A 17,495-nucleotide genomic window follows, 5' to 3' on the forward strand; every position below is an offset into this window, starting at 1 on the left:
CTAACGTTTTTTCTGAAAAACGAAAAAACTGTTTCAATTGCATCAGTGGTGTAAAGGTTAGCATTGTTGCTTCCCAAGCAATAGATCCGGGTTCTATTCCCGGCTGATGCACATTTTTTGTATGACCATCATAGCCAGTCCCCATTACTTTTTGTGGTTCTTTTTAACAAACTAACAGGTCATGTTACGCCATCGTTTTATCTCAAACATCTTTCCTTAAACACGGTATAAGTGTTACAATATGGTCAGTTGTGTAAAGGTTAGCATTGTTACAGTCCTAGAATTATATCCGGACTCAATTCCCGGCTGATGCACATTTTTGTATGACCTCCAAAGCCATTCCTCAAAAATTTTTGTGGTTCTTTTCATCAAACTCACAGGTCTCGTTACGCCATCTTTTTAACTCTAACAATTTTTCTGAAAAACGAAATACCTGTTTCAATTGCATCAGTGGTGTAAAGGTTAGCATTGTTGCCTTCCAAGCAATAGATCCGGGTTCGATTCCCGGCTGATGCACATCTTTGTATAACCTCAATTTTTGTGGTGGTTCTTTTTACCAAACTCACAGGTTTTGTTGCGCCATCTTTCCACCTCAAAGGATTTTGCTGAAATACGGTATGTGTTACAATTGCATTGGTGGTGTAAAAGTTAGCATTGTTGCTTCCCAAGCAATTGATCCGGGTTCGATTCCCGGCTGATGCACATCTTTTTATGACCACCATGGCCAGTCCCCAATATTTTTTGTGGTTTTTTTTATCAAACTAACAGGTCATTTTACGCCATCGTTTTACCTCAAACGTCTCTCCTGAAACACGGTATAGGTGTTACAATATGATTAGTGGTGTAAAGGTTAGCATTGTTACCTTCCCAGAATTATATCCAGATTCGACTCCCGGCTGATGCACATTTGTGTATGACCTCCATAACCAGCCCTCCAAAATTGTTGTGGTTCTTTTCATCAAACTCACGGGTCTCATTATGCATTCTTTGTACCTCTAACGTTTTTTCTGAAAAACGAAATAACTGTTTCAATTGCATCAGTGGTGTAAAGGTTAGCATTGTTTATGAAGCAATAGATCTGGGTTCGATTCCCGGCTGATGCACATTTTTTGTATGACCATCATAGCCAGTCCCCATTACTTTTTGTGGTTCTTTTCATCAAACTCACAGGTCTCGTTACGCCACCTTTTTAACTCTAACGTTTTTTCTGAAAAACGAAATACCTGTTTCAATTGCATCAGTGGTGTAAAGGTTAGCATTGTTGCCTTCCAAGCAATAGATCCGGGTTCGATTCCCGGCTGATGCACATCTTTATATGACACCATGGCCAGTCCTCAATATTTGTTGTGGTTCTTTTAATCAAACTCACAGGCTTTGTAACGCTATCTTTTCACCTCAAAGGTTCTAGTCGAAATACAGTATGTGTTACAACTGCATCAGTGGTGTAAAGGTTAGCGCAATAGATCCGGGTTCGATACCAGGCTGATGCACATCTTTGTATGACCTCCATAGCCAGTCCTCAATATTTGTTGTGGTTCTTTTCATCAAATTCACAGGATTTATTGCGCCATCAAATTACCTCAAGCACGTTTTCTGAAATATAATAAAAATGTTGTGCTTGCATCAGTGGTGTAACAGTTTGCATGGTTGACGTCTAAACAATAAATCCGTGTTCAATTGCCGGCTGATGCGCATCTTTATATGACCACTTCTGCAAGCCTTCAATTGTTATTGAGGTTTGTTTTATCAAATTAACAAGTTTTGTTGAGGCATCATGCTACCTCACACGTTTTCGGTAAAACATAATATAAGTGTTTTAAGGGCATCAGTGGGGTAAATGTTAGTATTGTTGCTTTCCAAACAATAGATCCAAGTTCGTTTCCCGGCTCATGCACATCTTTGTATGACCTCAATTTTTGTTGTGGTTCTTTTTATCAAACTCACAGGTTTTGTTGCGCCATCTTTCCACCTCAAAGGATTTTGCTGAAATACGGTATGTGTTACAATTGCATTGGTGGGGTAAAAGTTAGCATTGTTGCTTCCCAAGCAATTGATCTGGGTTCGATTCCCGGCTGATGCACATCTTTTTATGACCACCATGGCCAGTCCCCAATATTTTTTGTGGTTTTTTTTATCAAACTAACAGGTCATTTTACGCCATCGGTTTACCTCAAACGTCTCTCCTGAAACACGGTATAAGTGTTACAATATGGTCAGTTGTGTAAAAGTTAGCATTGTTACAGTCCTAGAATTATATCCGGACTCAATTCCCGGCTGATGCACATTTTTGTATGACCTCCAAAGCCATTCCTCAAAAATTGTTGTGGTTCTTTTCATCAAACTCACAGGTCTCGTTACGCCATCTTTTTAACTCTAACGTTTTTTCTGAAAAACGAAATACCTGTTTCAATTGCATCAGTGGTGTAAAGGTTAGCATTGTTGCCTTCCAAGCAATAGATCTGGGTTCGATTCCCGGCTGATGCACATCTTTGTATGATCTCAATTTTTGTGGTGGTTCTTTTTACCAAACTCACAGGTTTTGTTGCGCCATCTTTTCACCTCAAAGGATTTTGCTGAATTATGGTATATGTTACAATTGCATCGGTAGTGTAAAAGTTAGCATTGTTGCTTCCCAAGCAATAGATCCGGGTTCGATTCGCAGCTGATGCGCATCTTTATATGACACCATGGCAGTCCTCATTATTTGTTGTGGTTCTTTTAGTCAAACTCACAGGCTTTGTAACGCCATCTTTTCACCTCAAAGGTTCTAATCGAAATACGGTAGGTGTTACAACTGCATCAGTGGTGTAAAGGTTAGCATTGTTGCCTTCCAAGCAATAGATCCGGGTTCGATTCTCGGCTCATTCACATCTTTGTGTTACCTCAATTTTTGTTGTGGTTCTTTTTATCAAACTCACAGGTTTTTGTTGCGCCATCTTTCCACCTCAAAGGATTTTGTTGAAATACGGTATGTGTTACAATTGCATTGGTGGTGTAAAAGTTAGCATTGTTGCTTCGCAAGCAATTGATCCGGGTTCGATTCCCGGCTGATGCACATCTTTTTATGACCACCATGGCCAGTCCCCAATATTTTTTGTGGTTCTTTTCATCAAACTCACAGGTCTCGTTACGCCATCTTTTTAACTCTAACATTTTTTCTGAAAAACGAAATACCTGTTTCAATTGCATCAGTGGTGTAAAGGTTAGCATTGTTGCCTTCCAAGCAATAGATCTGGGTTCGATTCCCGGCTGATGCATATCTTTGTATGACCTCAATTTTTGTGGTGGTTCTTTTTACCAAACTCACAGGTTTTGTTGCGCCATCTTTCTACCTCAAAGGATTTTGCTGAAATACGGTATGTGTTACAATTGCATTGGTGGTGTAAAAGTTAGCATTGTTGCTTCCCAAGCAATTGATCCGGGTTTGATTCCCGGCTGATGCACATCTTTTTATGACCACCATGGCCAGTCCCCAATATTTTTTGTGGTTTTTTTTATCAAACTAACAGGTCATTTTACGCCATCGTTTTACCTCAAACGTCTCTCCTGAAACACGGTAAAGGTGTTACAATATGATTAGTGGTGTAAAGGTTAGCATTGTTACCTTCCCAGAATTATATCCAGATTCGACTCCCGGCTGATGCACATTTGTGTATGACCTCCATAGCCAGTCCTCCAAAATTTTTGTGGTTCTTTTCATCAAACTCACGGGTCTCATTATGCATTATTTGTACCTCTAACGTTTTTTCTGAAAAACGAAATAACTGTTTCAATTGCATCAGTGGTGTAAAGGTTAGCATTGTTGCTTCCCAAGCAATAGATCCGGGTTCGATTCCCGGCTGATGCACACTTTTTGTATGACCATCATAGCCAGCCCCATTACTTTTTGTGGTTCTTTTTAACAAACTAACAGTTTATGTTACGCCATCGTTTTATCTCAAACATCTTTCCTTAAACACGGTATAAGTATTACAATATGGTCAGTTGTGTAAAGGTTAGCACTGTTACAGTCCTAGAATTATATCGGGACTCAATTCCCGGCTGATGCACATTTTTGTATGACCTCCAAAGCCATTCCTCAAAAATTTTTGTGGTTCTTTTCATCAAACTCACAGGTCTCGTTACGCCATCTTTTTAACTATAATGTTTTTTCTGAAAAACGAAATACTTGTTTCAATTGCATCAGTGGTGTAAAGGTTAGCATTGTTGCCTTCCAAGCAATAGATCTGGGTTCGATTCCCGGCTGATGCACATCTTTGTATGATCTCAATTTTTGTGGTGGTTTTTTTTACCAAACTCACAGGTTTTGTTGCGTCATCTTTTCACCTCAAAGGATTTTGCTGAATTATGGTATATGTTACAATTGCATCGGTAGTGTAAAAGTTAGCATTGTTGCTTGACAAGCAATGGATCCGGGTTCGATTCGCAGCTGATGCACATCTTTATATGACACCATGGTCAGTCCTCAATATTTGTTGTGGTTCTTTTAATCAAACTCACAGGCTTTGTAACGCTATCTTTTCACCTCAAAGGTTCTAGTCGAAATACAGTATGTGTTACAACTGCATCAGTGGTGTAAAGTTTAGCGGAATAGATCCGGGTTCGATACCAGGCTGATGCACATCTTTGTATGACCTCCATAGCCAGTCCTCAATATTTGTTGTGGTTCTTTTCATCAAATTCACAGGATTTATTGCGCCATCAAATTACCTCAAGCACGTTTTCTGAAATATAATAAAAATGTTGTGCTTGCATCAGTGGTGTAACAGTTTGCATGGTTGACGTCTAAACAATAGATCCGTGTTCAATTGCCGGCTGATGCGCATCTTTATATGACCGCTTCTGCAAGCCTTCAATTGTTATTGAGGTTTGTTTTATCAAATTAACAGGTTTTGTTGAGGCATCATGCTACCTCACACGTTTTCGGTAAAACATAATGTAAGTGTTTTAAGGGCATCAGTGGGGTAAATGTTAGTATTGTTGCTTTCCAAACAATAGATCCAAGTTCGTTTCCCGGCTCATGCACATCTTTGTATGACCTCAATTTTTGTTGTGGTTCTTTTTATCAAACTCACAGGTTTTGTTGCGCCATCTTTCCACCTCAAAGGATTTTGCTGAAATACGGTGTGCGTTACAATTGCATTGGTGGTGTAAAAGTTAGCATTGTTGCTTCCCAAGCAATTGATCCGGGTTCGATTCCCGGCTGATGCACATCTTTTTATGACCACCATGGCCAGTCCCCAATATTTTTTGTGGTTTTTTTTATCAAACTAACAGGTCATTTTACGCCATCGTTTTACCTCAAACGTCTCTCCTGAAACACGGTATAAGTGTTACAATATGGTCAGTTGTGTAAAGGTTAGCATTGTTACAGTCCTAGAATTATATCCGAACTCAATTCCCGGCTGATGCACATTTTTGTATGACCTCCAAAGCCATTCCTCAAAAATTGTTGTGGTTCTTTTCATCAAACTCACAGGTCTCGTTACGCCATCTTTTTAACTCTAACGTTTTTTCTGAAAAACGAAATACCTGTTTCAATTGCATCAGTGGTGTAAAGGTTAGCATTGTTGCCTTCCAAGCAATAGATCTGGGTTTGATTCCCGGCTGATGCACATCTTTGTATGACCTCAATTTTTGTGGTGGTTCTTTTTACCAAACTCACAGGTTTTGTTGCGTCATCTTTTCACCTCAAAGGATTTTGCTGAATTATGGTATATGTTACAATTGCATCGGTAGTGTAAAAGTTAGTATTGTTGCTTCCCAAGCAATAGATCCGGGTTCGATTCTCGGCTGATGCACATCTTTTTATGACCACCATGTCCAGTCCCCAATATTTTTTGTGGTTTTTTTTATCAAACTAACAGGTCATTTTACGCCATCGGTTTACCTCAAACGTCTCTCCTGAAACACGGTATCGGTGTTACAATATGATTAGTGGTAAATAGGTTAGCATTGTTACCTTCCCAGAATTATATCCAGATTCGACTCCCGGCTGATGCACATTTGTGTATGACCTCCATAGCCAGTCCTCCAAAATTGTTGTGGTTCTTTTCATCAAACTCACGGGTCTCATTATGCATTCTTTGTACCTCTAACGTTTTTTCTGAAAAACGAAAAAACTGTTTCAATTGCATCAGTGGTGTAAAGGTTAGCATTGTTGCTTCCCAAGCAATAGATCCGGGTTCTATTCCCGGCTGATGCACATTTTTTGTATGACCATCATAGCCAGTCCCCATTACTTTTTGTGGTTCTTTTTAACAAACTAACAGGTCATGTTACGCCATCGTTTTATCTCAAACATCTTTCCTTAAACACGGTATAAGTGTTACAATATGGTCAGTTGTGTAAAGGTTAGCATTGTTACAGTCCTAGAATTATATCCGGACTCAATTCCCGGCTGATGCACATTTTTGTATGACCTCCAAAGCCATTCCTCAAAAATTTTTGTGGTTCTTTTCATCAAACTCACAGGTCTCGTTACGCCATCTTTTTAACTCTAACAATTTTTCTGAAAAACGAAATACCTGTTTCAATTGCATCAGTGGTGTAAAGGTTAGCATTGTTGCCTTCCAAGCAATAGATCCGGGTTCGATTCCCGGCTGATGCACATCTTTGTATAACCTCAATTTTTGTGGTGGTTCTTTTTACCAAACTCACAGGTTTTGTTGCGCCATCTTTCCACCTCAAAGGATTTTGCTGAAATACGGTATGTGTTACAATTGCATTGGTGGTGTAAAAGTTAGCATTGTTGCTTCCCAAGCAATTGATCCGGGTTCGATTCCCGGCTGATGCACATCTTTTTATGACCACCATGGCCAGTCCCCAATATTTTTTGTGGTTTTTTTTATCAAACTAACAGGTCATTTTACGCCATCGTTTTACCTCAAACGTCTCTCCTGAAACACGGTATAGGTGTTACAATATGATTAGTGGTGTAAAGGTTAGCATTGTTACCTTCCCAGAATTATATCCAGATTCGACTCCCGGCTGATGCACATTTGTGTATGACCTCCATAACCAGCCCTCCAAAATTGTTGTGGTTCTTTTCATCAAACTCACGGGTCTCATTATGCATTCTTTGTACCTCTAACGTTTTTTCTGAAAAACGAAATAACTGTTTCAATTGCATCAGTGGTGTAAAGGTTAGCATTGTTTATGAAGCAATAGATCTGGGTTCGATTCCCGGCTGATGCACATTTTTTGTATGACCATCATAGCCAGTCCCCATTACTTTTTGTGGTTCTTTTCATCAAACTCACAGGTCTCGTTACGCCACCTTTTTAACTCTAACGTTTTTTCTGAAAAACGAAATACCTGTTTCAATTGCATCAGTGGTGTAAAGGTTAGCATTGTTGCCTTCCAAGCAATAGATCCGGGTTCGATTCCCGGCTGATGCACATCTTTATATGACACCATGGCCAGTCCTCAATATTTGTTGTGGTTCTTTTAATCAAACTCACAGGCTTTGTAACGCTATCTTTTCACCTCAAAGGTTCTAGTCGAAATACAGTATGTGTTACAACTGCATCAGTGGTGTAAAGGTTAGCGCAATAGATCCGGGTTCGATACCAGGCTGATGCACATCTTTGTATGACCTCCATAGCCAGTCCTCAATATTTGTTGTGGTTCTTTTCATCAAATTCACAGGATTTATTGCGCCATCAAATTACCTCAAGCACGTTTTCTGAAATATAATAAAAATGTTGTGCTTGCATCAGTGGTGTAACAGTTTGCATGGTTGACGTCTAAACAATAAATCCGTGTTCAATTGCCGGCTGATGCGCATCTTTATATGACCACTTCTGCAAGCCTTCAATTGTTATTGAGGTTTGTTTTATCAAATTAACAAGTTTTGTTGAGGCATCATGCTACCTCACACGTTTTCGGTAAAACATAATATAAGTGTTTTAAGGGCATCAGTGGGGTAAATGTTAGTATTGTTGCTTTCCAAACAATAGATCCAAGTTCGTTTCCCGGCTCATGCACATCTTTGTATGACCTCAATTTTTGTTGTGGTTCTTTTTATCAAACTCACAGGTTTTGTTGCGCCATCTTTCCACCTCAAAGGATTTTGCTGAAATACGGTATGTGTTACAATTGCATTGGTGGGGTAAAAGTTAGCATTGTTGCTTCCCAAGCAATTGATCTGGGTTCGATTCCCGGCTGATGCACATCTTTTTATGACCACCATGGCCAGTCCCCAATATTTTTTGTGGTTTTTTTTATCAAACTAACAGGTCATTTTACGCCATCGGTTTACCTCAAACGTCTCTCCTGAAACACGGTATAAGTGTTACAATATGGTCAGTTGTGTAAAAGTTAGCATTGTTACAGTCCTAGAATTATATCCGGACTCAATTCCCGGCTGATGCACATTTTTGTATGACCTCCAAAGCCATTCCTCAAAAATTGTTGTGGTTCTTTTCATCAAACTCACAGGTCTCGTTACGCCATCTTTTTAACTCTAACGTTTTTTCTGAAAAACGAAATACCTGTTTCAATTGCATCAGTGGTGTAAAGGTTAGCATTGTTGCCTTCCAAGCAATAGATCTGGGTTCGATTCCCGGCTGATGCACATCTTTGTATGATCTCAATTTTTGTGGTGGTTCTTTTTACCAAACTCACAGGTTTTGTTGCGCCATCTTTTCACCTCAAAGGATTTTGCTGAATTATGGTATATGTTACAATTGCATCGGTAGTGTAAAAGTTAGCATTGTTGCTTCCCAAGCAATAGATCCGGGTTCGATTCGCAGCTGATGCGCATCTTTATATGACACCATGGCAGTCCTCATTATTTGTTGTGGTTCTTTTAGTCAAACTCACAGGCTTTGTAACGCCATCTTTTCACCTCAAAGGTTCTAATCGAAATACGGTAGGTGTTACAACTGCATCAGTGGTGTAAAGGTTAGCATTGTTGCCTTCCAAGCAATAGATCCGGGTTCGATTCTCGGCTCATGCACATCTTTGTATGACCTCAATTTTTGTTGTGGTTCTTTTTATCAAACTCACAGGTTTTTGTTGCGCCATCTTTCCACCTCAAAGGATTTTGTTGAAATACGGTATGTGTTACAATTGCATTGGTGGTGTAAAAGTTAGCATTGTTGCTTCCCAAGCAATAGATCCGGGTTCGATTCCCGGCTGATGCACATTTTTTGTATGACCATCATTGCCAGTCCCCATTACTTTTTGTGGTTCTTTTTAACAAACTAACAGGTCATGTTACGCCATCGTTTTATCTCAAACATCTTTCCTTAAACACGGTATAAGTGTTACAATATGGTCAGTTGTGTAAAGGTTAGCATTGTTACAGTCCTAGAATTATATCCGAACTCAATTCGCGGCTGATGCACATTTTTGTATGACCTCCAAAGCCATTCCTCAAAAATTTTTGTGGTTCTTTTCATCAAACTCACAGGTCTCGTTACGCCATCTTTTTAACTCTAACGTTTTTTCTGAAAAACGAAATACCTGTTTCAATTGCATCAGTGGTGTAAAGGTTAGCATTGTTGCCTTCCAAGCAATAGATCTGGGTTTGATTCCCGGCTGATGCACATCTTTGTATGACCTCAATTTTTGTGGTGGTTCTTTTTACCAAACTCACAGGTTTTGTTGCGTCATCTTTTCACCTCAAAGGATTTTGCTGAATTATGGTATATGTTACAATTGCATCGGTAGTGTAAAAGTTAGTATTGTTGCTTCCCAAGCAATAGATCCGGGTTCGATTCTCGGCTGATGCACATCTTTTTATGACCACCATGTCCAGTCCCCAATGTTTTTTGTGGTTTTTTTTATCAAACTAACAGGTCATTTTACGCCATCGGTTTACCTCAAACGTCTCTCCTGAAACACGGTATAGGTGTTACAATATGATTAGTGGTGTAAAGGTTAGCATTGTTACCTTCCCAGAATTATATCCAGATTCGACTCCCGGCTGATGCACATTTGTGTATGACCTCCATAACCAGCCCTCCAAAATTGTTGTGGTTCTTTTCATCAAACTCACGGGTCTCATTATGCATTCTTTGTACCTCTAACGTTTTTTCTGAAAAACGAAATAACTGTTTCAATTGCATCAGTGGTGTAAAGGTTAGCATTGTTTATGAAGCAATAGATCTGGGTTCGATTCCCGGCTGATGCACATTTTTTGTATGACCATCATAGCCAGTCCCCATTACTTTTTGTGGTTCTTTTCATCAAACTCACAGGTCTCGTTACGCCACCTTTTTAACTCTAACGTTTTTTCTGAAAAACGAAATACCTGTTTCAATTGCATCAGTGGTGTAAAGGTTAGCATTGTTGCCTTCCAAGCAATAGATCTGGGTTCGATTCGCAGCTGATGCACATCTTTATATGACACCATGCCAGTCCTCAATATTTGTTGTGGTTCTTTTAATCAAACTCACAGGCTTTGTAACGCTATCTTTTCACCTCAAAGGTTCTAGTCGAAATACAGTATGTGTTACAACTGCATCAGTGGTGTAAAGTTTAGCGCAATAGATCCGGGTTCGATACCAGGCTGATGCACATCTTTCTATGACCTCCATAGCCAGTCCTCAATATTTGTTGTGGTTCTTTTCATCAAATTCACAGGATTTATTGCGCCATCAAATTACCTCAAGCACGTTTTCTGAAATATAATAAAAATGTTGTGCTTGCATCAGTGGTGTAACAGTTTGCATGGTTGATGTCTAAACAATAGATCCGTGTTCAATTGCCGGCTGATGCGCATCTTTATATGACCGCTTCTGCAAGCCTTCAATTGTTATTGAGGTTTGTTTTATCAAATTAACAAGTTTTGTTGAGGCATCATGCTACCTCACACGTTTTCGGTAAAACATAATGTAAGTGTTTTAAGGGCATCAGTGGGGTAAATGTTAGTATTGTTGCTTTCCAAACAATAGATCCAAGTTCGTTTCCCGGCTCATGCATGTCTTTGTATGACCTCAATTTTTGTTGTGGTTCTTTTTATCAAACTCACAGGTTTTGTTGCGCCATCTTTCCACCTCAAAGGATTTTGCTGAAATACGGTATGTGTTACAATTGCATTGGTGGTGTAAAAGTTAGCATTGTTGCTTCCCAAGCAATTGATCCGGGTTCGATTCCCGGCTGATGCACATCTTTTTATGACCACCATGTCCAGTCCCCAATATTTTTTGTGGTTTTTTTTATCAAACTAACAGGTCATTTTACGCCATCGTTTTACCTCAAACGTCTCTCCTGAAACACGGTATAAGTGTTACAATATGGTCAGTTGTGTAAAGGTTAGCATTGTTACAGTCCTAGAATTATATCCGGACTCAATTCCTGGCTGATGCACATTTTTGTATGACCTCCAAAGCCATTCCTCAAAAATTTTTGTGGTTCTTTTCATCAAACTCACAGGTCTCGTTACGCCATCTTTTTAACTCTAACGTTTTTTCTGAAAAACGAAATACCTGTTTCAATTGCATCAGTGGTGTAAAGGTTAGCATTGTTGCCTTCCAAGCAATAGATCTGGGTTCGATTCCCGGCTGATGCACATCTTTGTATGACCTCAATTTTTGTGGTGGTTCTTTTTACCAAACTCACAGGTTTTGTTGCGCCATCTTTCCACCTCAAAGGATTTTGCTGAAATACGGTATGTGTTACAATTGCATTGGTGGTGTAAAAGTTAGCATTGTTTCTTCCCAAGGAATTGATCCGGGTTCGATTCCCGGCTGATGCACATCTTTTTATGACCACCATGGCCAGTCCCCAATATTTTTTGTGGTTTTTTTTATCAAACTAACAGGTCATTTTACGCCATCGTTTTACCTCAAACGTCTCTCCTGAAACACGGTATAGGTGTTACAATATGATTAGTGGTGTAAAGGTTAGCATTGTTACCTTCCCAGAATTATATCCAGATTCGACTCCCGGCTGATGCACATTTGTGTATGACCTCCATAACCAGCCCTCCAAAATTGTTGTGGTTCTTTTCATCAAACTCACGGGTCTCATTATGCATTCTTTGTACCTCTAACGTTTTTTCTGAAAAACGAAATAACTGTTTCAATTGCATCAGTGGTGTAAAGGTTAGCATTGTTTATGAAGCAATAGATCTGGGTTCGATTCCCGGCTGATGCACATTTTTTGTATGACCATCATAGCCAGTCCCCATTACTTTTTGTGGTTCTTTTTAACAAACTAACAGGTCATGTTACACCATCGTTTTATCTCAAACTTCTTTCCTTAAACACGGTATAAGTGTTAAAATATGGTCAGTTGTGTAAAGGTTAGCATTGTTACAGTCCTAGAATTATATCCAAACTCAATTCCCGGCTGATGCACATTTTTGTATGACCTCCAAAGCCACTCCTCAAAAATTTTTGTGGTTCTTTTCATCAAACTCACAGGTCTCGTTACGCCATCTTTTTAACTCTAACGTTTTTTCTGAAAAACGAAATACCTGTTACAATTGCATCGGTAGTGTAAAAGTTAGCATTGTTGCTTCCCAAGGAATTGATCCGGGTTCGATTCCCGGCTGATGCACATCTTTTTATGACCACCATGGCCAGTCCCCAATATTTTTTGTGGTTTTTTTTATCAAACTAACAGGTCATTTTACGCCATCGTTTTACCTCAAACGTCTCTCCTGAAACACGGTATAGGTGTTACAATATGATTAGTGGTGTAAAGGTTAGCATTGTTACCTTCCCAGAATTATATCCAGATTCGACTCCCGGCTGATGCACATTTGTGTATGACCTCCATAACCAGCCCTCCAAAATTGTTGTGGTTCTTTTCATCAAACTCACGGGTCTCATTATGCATTCTTTGTACCTCTAACGTTTTTTCTGAAAAACGAAATAACTGTTTCAATTGCATCAGTGGTGTAAAGGTTAGCATTTTTTATGAAGCAATAGATCTGGGTTCGATTCCCGGCTGATGCACATTTTTTGTATGACCATCATAGCCAGTCCCCATTACTTTTTGTGGTTCTTTTTAACAAACTAACAGGTCATGTTACACCATCGTTTTATCTCAAACTTCTTTCCTTAAACACGGTATAAGTGTTACAATATGGTCAGTTGTGTAAAGGTTAGCATTGTTACAGTCCTAGAATTATATCCGAACTCAATTCCCGGCTGATGCACATTTTTGTATGACCTCCAACGCCACTCCTCAAAAATTTTTTTGGTTCTTTTCATCAAACTCACAGGTCTCGTTACGCCATCTTTTTAACTCTAACGTTTTTTCTGAAAAACGAAATACCTGTTTCAATTGCATCAGTGGTGTAAAGGTTAGCATTGTTGCCTTCCAAGCAATAGATCCGGGTTCGATTCCCGGCTGATGCACATCTTTATATGACACCATGGCCAGTCCTCAATATTTGTTGTGGTTCTTTTAATCAAACTCACAGGCTTTGTAACGCCATCTTTTCACCTCAAAGGTTCTAGTCGAAATACAGTATGTGTTACAACTGCATCAGTGGTGTAAAGGTTAGCGCAATAGATCCGGGTTCGATACCAGGCTGATGCACATTTGTGTATGACCTCCATAACCAGCCCTCCAAAATTGTTGTGGTTCTTTTCATCAAACTCACAGGTCTCGTTACGCCTTCTTTTTAACTCTAACGTTTTTTTTGAAAAACGAAATACCTGTTTCAATTGCATCAGTGGTGTAAAGGTTAGCATTGTTGCCTTCCAAGCAATAGATCCGGGTTCGATTCCCGGCTGATGCACATCTTTATATGACACCATGGCCAGTCCTCAATATTTGTTGTGGTTCTTTTAATCAAACTCACAGGCTTTGTAACGCCATCTTTTCACCTCAAAGGTTCTAGTCGAAATACAGTATGTGTTACAACTGCATCAGTGGTGTAAAGGTTAGCGCAATAGATCCGGGTTCGATACCAGGCTGATGCACATCTTTGTATGACCTCCATAGCCAGTCCTCAATATTTGTTGTGGTTCTTTTCATCAAATTCACAGGATTTATTGCGCCATCAAATTACCTCAAACGCGTTTTCTGAAACATAATAAAAGTGTTGTAATTGAACCAGTTGTGTGACAGTTTACATGGTTGCTTTCTAAACAATGGATCCGTGTTCAATTCCCGGCTGATGCACATCTTTATATGACCTCTTCTGCCAGCCTTCAATTGTTATATAGGTTTGTTTTATCAAACTAACAAGTTTTGTTGAGGCATCATGCTGCCTCGCACGTATTCGTTGAAACATAAGATAGGTGTTTTAAAGACATCAGTGGTGTAATTGTTTGTATTGTAGCTTTCCAAACAATAGATCCAAGTTCGTTTCCTAGCTGATGCATACTTTTTTCTGACCGCCCTAGCCAGTCCTCAATAATTGTGGTGGTTTTTTTTATCAAACTCACAGGTCTCGTTACGCCATCTTTTTAACTCTAACGTTTTTTCTGAAAAACGAAATACCTGTTTCAATTGCATCAGTGGTGTAAAGGTTAGCATTGTTGCCTTCCAAGCAATAGATCTGGGTTCGATTCCCGGCTGATGCACATCTTTGTATGACCTCAATTTTTGTGGTGGTTCTTTTTACCAAACTCACAGGTTTTGTTGCGTCATCTTTTCACCTCAAAGGATTTTGCTGAACTATGGTATATGTTACAATTGCATCGGTAGTGTAAAAGTTAGCATTGTTGCTTCCCAAGCAATTGATCCGGGTTCGATTCCCAGCTGATGCACATCTTTTTATGACCACCATGTCCAGTCCCCAATATTTTTTGTGGTTTTTTTTATCAAACTAACAGGTCATTTTACGCCATCGTTTTACCTCAAACGTCTCTCCTGAAACACGGTATAGGTGTTACAATATGATTAGTGGTGTAAAGGTTCGCATTGTTACCTTCCCAGAATTATATCCAGATTCGACTCCCGGCTGATGCCCATTTGTGTATGACCTCCATAACCAGTCCTCCAAAATTGTTGTGGTTCTTTTCGTCAAACTCACGGGTCTCATTATGCATTCTTTGTACCTCTAACGTTTTTTCTGAAAAACGAAATAACTGTTTCAATTGCATCAGTGGTGTAAAGGTTAGCATTGTTGCTTCCCAAGCAATAGATCCGGGTTCGATTCCCGGCTGATGCACATTTTTTGTATGACCATCATAGCCAGTCCCCATTACTTTTTGTGGTTCTTTTTAACAAACTAACAGGTCATGTTACGCCATCGTTTTATCTCAAACATCTTTCCTTAAACACGGTATAAGTGTTACAATATGGTCAGTTGTGTAAAGGTTAGCATTGTTACAGTCCTAGAATTATATCCGAACTCAATTCGCGGCTGATGCACATTTTTGTATGACCTCCAAAGCCATTCCTCAAAAATTTTTGTGGTTCTTTTCATCAAACTCACAGGTCTCGTTACGCCATCTTTTTAACTCTAACGTTTTTTCTGAAAAACGAAATACCTGTTTCAATTGCATCAGTGGTGTAAAGGTTAGCATTGTTGCCTTCCAAGCAATAGATCTGGGTTCGATTCCCGGCTGATGCACATCTTTGTATGACCTCAATTTTTGTGGTGGTTCTTTTTACCAAACTCACAGGTTTTGTTGCGTCATCTTTTCACCTCAAAGGATTTTGCTGAATTATGGTATATGTTACAATTGCATCGGTAGTGTAAAAGTTAGCATTGTTGTTTGATAAGCAATAGATCCGGGTTCGATTCGCAGCTGATGCACATCTTTATATGACACCATGGCCAGTCCTCAATATTTGTTGTGGTTCTTTTAATCAAACTCACAGGCTTTGTAACGCCATCTTTTCACCTCAAAGGTTCTAATCGAAATACGGTAGGTGTTACAACTGCATCAGTGGTGTAAAGGTTAGCATTGTTGCCTTCCAAGCAAAAGATCCGGGTTCGATTCCCGGCTCATGCACATCTTTGTATGACCTCAATTTTTGTTGTGGTTCTTTTTATCAAACTCACAGGTTTTGTTGCGCCATCTTTCTACCTCAAAGGATTTTGCTGAAATACGGTATGTGTTACAATTGCATTGGTGGTGTAAAAGTTAGCATTGTTGCTTCCCAAGCAATTGATCCGGGTTCGATTCCCGGCTGATGCACATCTTTTTATGACCACCATGGCCAGTCCCCAATTTTTTTGTGGTTTTTTTTCATCAAACTAACAGGTCATTTTACGCCATCGTTTTACCTCAAACGTCTCTCCTGAAACACGGTATAGGTGTTACAATATGATTAGTGGTGTAAAGGTTAGCATTGTTACCTTCCCAGAATTATATCCAGATTCGACTCCCGGCTGATGCACATTTGTGTATGACCTCCATAGCCAGTCCTCCAAAATTGTTGTGGTTCTTTTCATCAAACTCACGGGTCTCATTATGCATTCTTTGTACCTCTAACGTTTTTTCTGAAAAACGAAATAACTGTTTCAATTGCATCAGTGGTGTAAAAGTTAGCATTGTTGCTTCCCAAGCAATAGATCCGGGTTCGATTCCCGGCTGATGCACACTTTTTGTATGACCATCATAGCCAGTCCCCATTACTTTTTGTGGTTCTTTTTAACAAACTAACAGTTTATGTTACGCCATCGTTTTATCTCAAACATCTTTCCTTAAACACGGTATAAGTATTACAATATGGTCAGTTGTGTAAAGGTTAGCACTGTTACAGTCCTAGAATTATATCGGGACTCAATTCCCGGCTGATGCACATTTTTGTATGACCTCCAAAGCCATTCCTCAAAAATTTTTGTGGTTCTTTTCATCAAACTCACAGGTCTCGTTACGCCATCTTTTTAACTATAATGTTTTTTCTGAAAAACGAAATACCTGTTTCAATTGCATCAGTGGTGTAAAGGTTAGCATTGTTGCCTTCCAAGCAATAGATCCGGGTTTGATTCCCAGCTGATGCACATCTTTGTATGACCTCAATTTTTGTGGTGGTTTTTTTTACCAAACTCACAGGTTTTGTTGCGTCATCTTTTCACCTCAAAGGATTTTGCTGAGTTATGGTATATGTTACAATTGCATCGGTAGTGTAAAAGTTAGCATTGTTGCTTGACAAGCAATAGATCCGGGTTCGATTCGCAGCTGATGCACATCTTTATATGACACCATGGTCAGTCCTCAATATTTGTTGTGGTTCTTTTAATCAAACTCACAGGCTTTGTAACGCTATCTTTTCACCTCAAAGGTTCTAGTCGAAATACAGTATGTGTTACAACTGCATCAGTGGTGTAAAGTTTAGCGCAATAGATCCGGGTTCGATACCAGGCTGATGCACATCTTTGTATGACCTCCATAGCCAGTCCTCAATATTTGTTGTGGTTCTTTTCATCAATTTCACAGGATTTATTGCGCCATCAAATTACCTCAAGCACGTTTTCTGAAATATAATACAAATGTTGTGCTTGCATCAGTGGTGTAACAGTTTGCATGGCTGACGTCTAAACAATAGATCCGTGTTCAATTGCCGGCTGATGCGCATCTTTATATGACCGCTTCTGCAAGCCTTCAATTGTTATTGAGGTTTGTTTT

The 17,495-nt window shown here is 39.4% G+C and overlaps 28 non-coding genes across 28 annotated transcripts; all 28 read left to right on the forward strand.

Annotated features, from left to right (window-relative positions):
- The first annotated feature begins 39 nt into the window (after positions 1 to 39).
- Trnag-ccc (transfer RNA glycine (anticodon CCC)) lies at positions 40 to 111 on the forward strand. Its single transcript has one exon. It is a non-coding gene; the product is annotated as a tRNA-Gly (tRNA).
- A 333-nt stretch (positions 112 to 444) lies between these two features.
- Trnag-ucc (transfer RNA glycine (anticodon UCC)) lies at positions 445 to 516 on the forward strand. The gene has a single exon. It is a non-coding gene; the product is annotated as a tRNA-Gly (tRNA).
- Positions 517 to 630: 114 nt separating this feature from the next.
- Trnag-ccc (transfer RNA glycine (anticodon CCC)) lies at positions 631 to 702 on the forward strand. Its single transcript has one exon. It is a non-coding gene; the product is annotated as a tRNA-Gly (tRNA).
- A 532-nt stretch (positions 703 to 1,234) lies between these two features.
- Positions 1,235 to 1,306, forward strand: Trnag-ucc (transfer RNA glycine (anticodon UCC)). Its single transcript has one exon. It is a non-coding gene; the product is annotated as a tRNA-Gly (tRNA).
- A 1,106-nt stretch (positions 1,307 to 2,412) lies between these two features.
- On the forward strand, positions 2,413 to 2,484 carry Trnag-ucc (transfer RNA glycine (anticodon UCC)). The gene has a single exon. It is a non-coding gene; the product is annotated as a tRNA-Gly (tRNA).
- A 499-nt stretch (positions 2,485 to 2,983) lies between these two features.
- Trnaa-cgc (transfer RNA alanine (anticodon CGC)) lies at positions 2,984 to 3,055 on the forward strand. The gene has a single exon. It is a non-coding gene; the product is annotated as a tRNA-Ala (tRNA).
- Positions 3,056 to 3,185: 130 nt separating this feature from the next.
- Positions 3,186 to 3,257, forward strand: Trnag-ucc (transfer RNA glycine (anticodon UCC)). Its single transcript has one exon. It is a non-coding gene; the product is annotated as a tRNA-Gly (tRNA).
- A 518-nt stretch (positions 3,258 to 3,775) lies between these two features.
- On the forward strand, positions 3,776 to 3,847 carry Trnag-ccc (transfer RNA glycine (anticodon CCC)). Its single transcript has one exon. It is a non-coding gene; the product is annotated as a tRNA-Gly (tRNA).
- Positions 3,848 to 4,179: 332 nt separating this feature from the next.
- Trnag-ucc (transfer RNA glycine (anticodon UCC)) lies at positions 4,180 to 4,251 on the forward strand. Its single transcript has one exon. It is a non-coding gene; the product is annotated as a tRNA-Gly (tRNA).
- An 888-nt stretch (positions 4,252 to 5,139) lies between these two features.
- Positions 5,140 to 5,211, forward strand: Trnag-ccc (transfer RNA glycine (anticodon CCC)). Its single transcript has one exon. It is a non-coding gene; the product is annotated as a tRNA-Gly (tRNA).
- A 332-nt stretch (positions 5,212 to 5,543) lies between these two features.
- On the forward strand, positions 5,544 to 5,615 carry Trnag-ucc (transfer RNA glycine (anticodon UCC)). The gene has a single exon. It is a non-coding gene; the product is annotated as a tRNA-Gly (tRNA).
- A 518-nt stretch (positions 5,616 to 6,133) lies between these two features.
- Trnag-ccc (transfer RNA glycine (anticodon CCC)) lies at positions 6,134 to 6,205 on the forward strand. Its single transcript has one exon. It is a non-coding gene; the product is annotated as a tRNA-Gly (tRNA).
- A 333-nt stretch (positions 6,206 to 6,538) lies between these two features.
- On the forward strand, positions 6,539 to 6,610 carry Trnag-ucc (transfer RNA glycine (anticodon UCC)). Its single transcript has one exon. It is a non-coding gene; the product is annotated as a tRNA-Gly (tRNA).
- A 114-nt stretch (positions 6,611 to 6,724) lies between these two features.
- On the forward strand, positions 6,725 to 6,796 carry Trnag-ccc (transfer RNA glycine (anticodon CCC)). Its single transcript has one exon. It is a non-coding gene; the product is annotated as a tRNA-Gly (tRNA).
- A 532-nt stretch (positions 6,797 to 7,328) lies between these two features.
- Trnag-ucc (transfer RNA glycine (anticodon UCC)) lies at positions 7,329 to 7,400 on the forward strand. Its single transcript has one exon. It is a non-coding gene; the product is annotated as a tRNA-Gly (tRNA).
- Positions 7,401 to 8,506: 1,106 nt separating this feature from the next.
- Positions 8,507 to 8,578, forward strand: Trnag-ucc (transfer RNA glycine (anticodon UCC)). The gene has a single exon. It is a non-coding gene; the product is annotated as a tRNA-Gly (tRNA).
- Positions 8,579 to 9,077: 499 nt separating this feature from the next.
- Trnag-ccc (transfer RNA glycine (anticodon CCC)) lies at positions 9,078 to 9,149 on the forward strand. The gene has a single exon. It is a non-coding gene; the product is annotated as a tRNA-Gly (tRNA).
- A 333-nt stretch (positions 9,150 to 9,482) lies between these two features.
- On the forward strand, positions 9,483 to 9,554 carry Trnag-ucc (transfer RNA glycine (anticodon UCC)). The gene has a single exon. It is a non-coding gene; the product is annotated as a tRNA-Gly (tRNA).
- A 718-nt stretch (positions 9,555 to 10,272) lies between these two features.
- Trnag-ucc (transfer RNA glycine (anticodon UCC)) lies at positions 10,273 to 10,344 on the forward strand. Its single transcript has one exon. It is a non-coding gene; the product is annotated as a tRNA-Gly (tRNA).
- Positions 10,345 to 11,045: 701 nt separating this feature from the next.
- Positions 11,046 to 11,117, forward strand: Trnag-ccc (transfer RNA glycine (anticodon CCC)). Its single transcript has one exon. It is a non-coding gene; the product is annotated as a tRNA-Gly (tRNA).
- Positions 11,118 to 11,449: 332 nt separating this feature from the next.
- Positions 11,450 to 11,521, forward strand: Trnag-ucc (transfer RNA glycine (anticodon UCC)). The gene has a single exon. It is a non-coding gene; the product is annotated as a tRNA-Gly (tRNA).
- A 1,726-nt stretch (positions 11,522 to 13,247) lies between these two features.
- On the forward strand, positions 13,248 to 13,319 carry Trnag-ucc (transfer RNA glycine (anticodon UCC)). Its single transcript has one exon. It is a non-coding gene; the product is annotated as a tRNA-Gly (tRNA).
- A 314-nt stretch (positions 13,320 to 13,633) lies between these two features.
- On the forward strand, positions 13,634 to 13,705 carry Trnag-ucc (transfer RNA glycine (anticodon UCC)). The gene has a single exon. It is a non-coding gene; the product is annotated as a tRNA-Gly (tRNA).
- Positions 13,706 to 14,423: 718 nt separating this feature from the next.
- On the forward strand, positions 14,424 to 14,495 carry Trnag-ucc (transfer RNA glycine (anticodon UCC)). The gene has a single exon. It is a non-coding gene; the product is annotated as a tRNA-Gly (tRNA).
- Positions 14,496 to 15,013: 518 nt separating this feature from the next.
- On the forward strand, positions 15,014 to 15,085 carry Trnag-ccc (transfer RNA glycine (anticodon CCC)). Its single transcript has one exon. It is a non-coding gene; the product is annotated as a tRNA-Gly (tRNA).
- Positions 15,086 to 15,418: 333 nt separating this feature from the next.
- On the forward strand, positions 15,419 to 15,490 carry Trnag-ucc (transfer RNA glycine (anticodon UCC)). The gene has a single exon. It is a non-coding gene; the product is annotated as a tRNA-Gly (tRNA).
- Positions 15,491 to 15,989: 499 nt separating this feature from the next.
- Trnag-ccc (transfer RNA glycine (anticodon CCC)) lies at positions 15,990 to 16,061 on the forward strand. The gene has a single exon. It is a non-coding gene; the product is annotated as a tRNA-Gly (tRNA).
- Positions 16,062 to 16,393: 332 nt separating this feature from the next.
- Trnag-ccc (transfer RNA glycine (anticodon CCC)) lies at positions 16,394 to 16,465 on the forward strand. Its single transcript has one exon. It is a non-coding gene; the product is annotated as a tRNA-Gly (tRNA).
- The last annotated feature ends 1,030 nt before the right edge of the window (positions 16,466 to 17,495 follow it).

This window comes from Watersipora subatra, chromosome 8 (assembly GCF_963576615.1).
Source record: "Watersipora subatra chromosome 8, tzWatSuba1.1, whole genome shotgun sequence".
NCBI lineage: Eukaryota > Metazoa > Bryozoa > Gymnolaemata > Cheilostomatida > Watersiporidae > Watersipora > Watersipora subatra.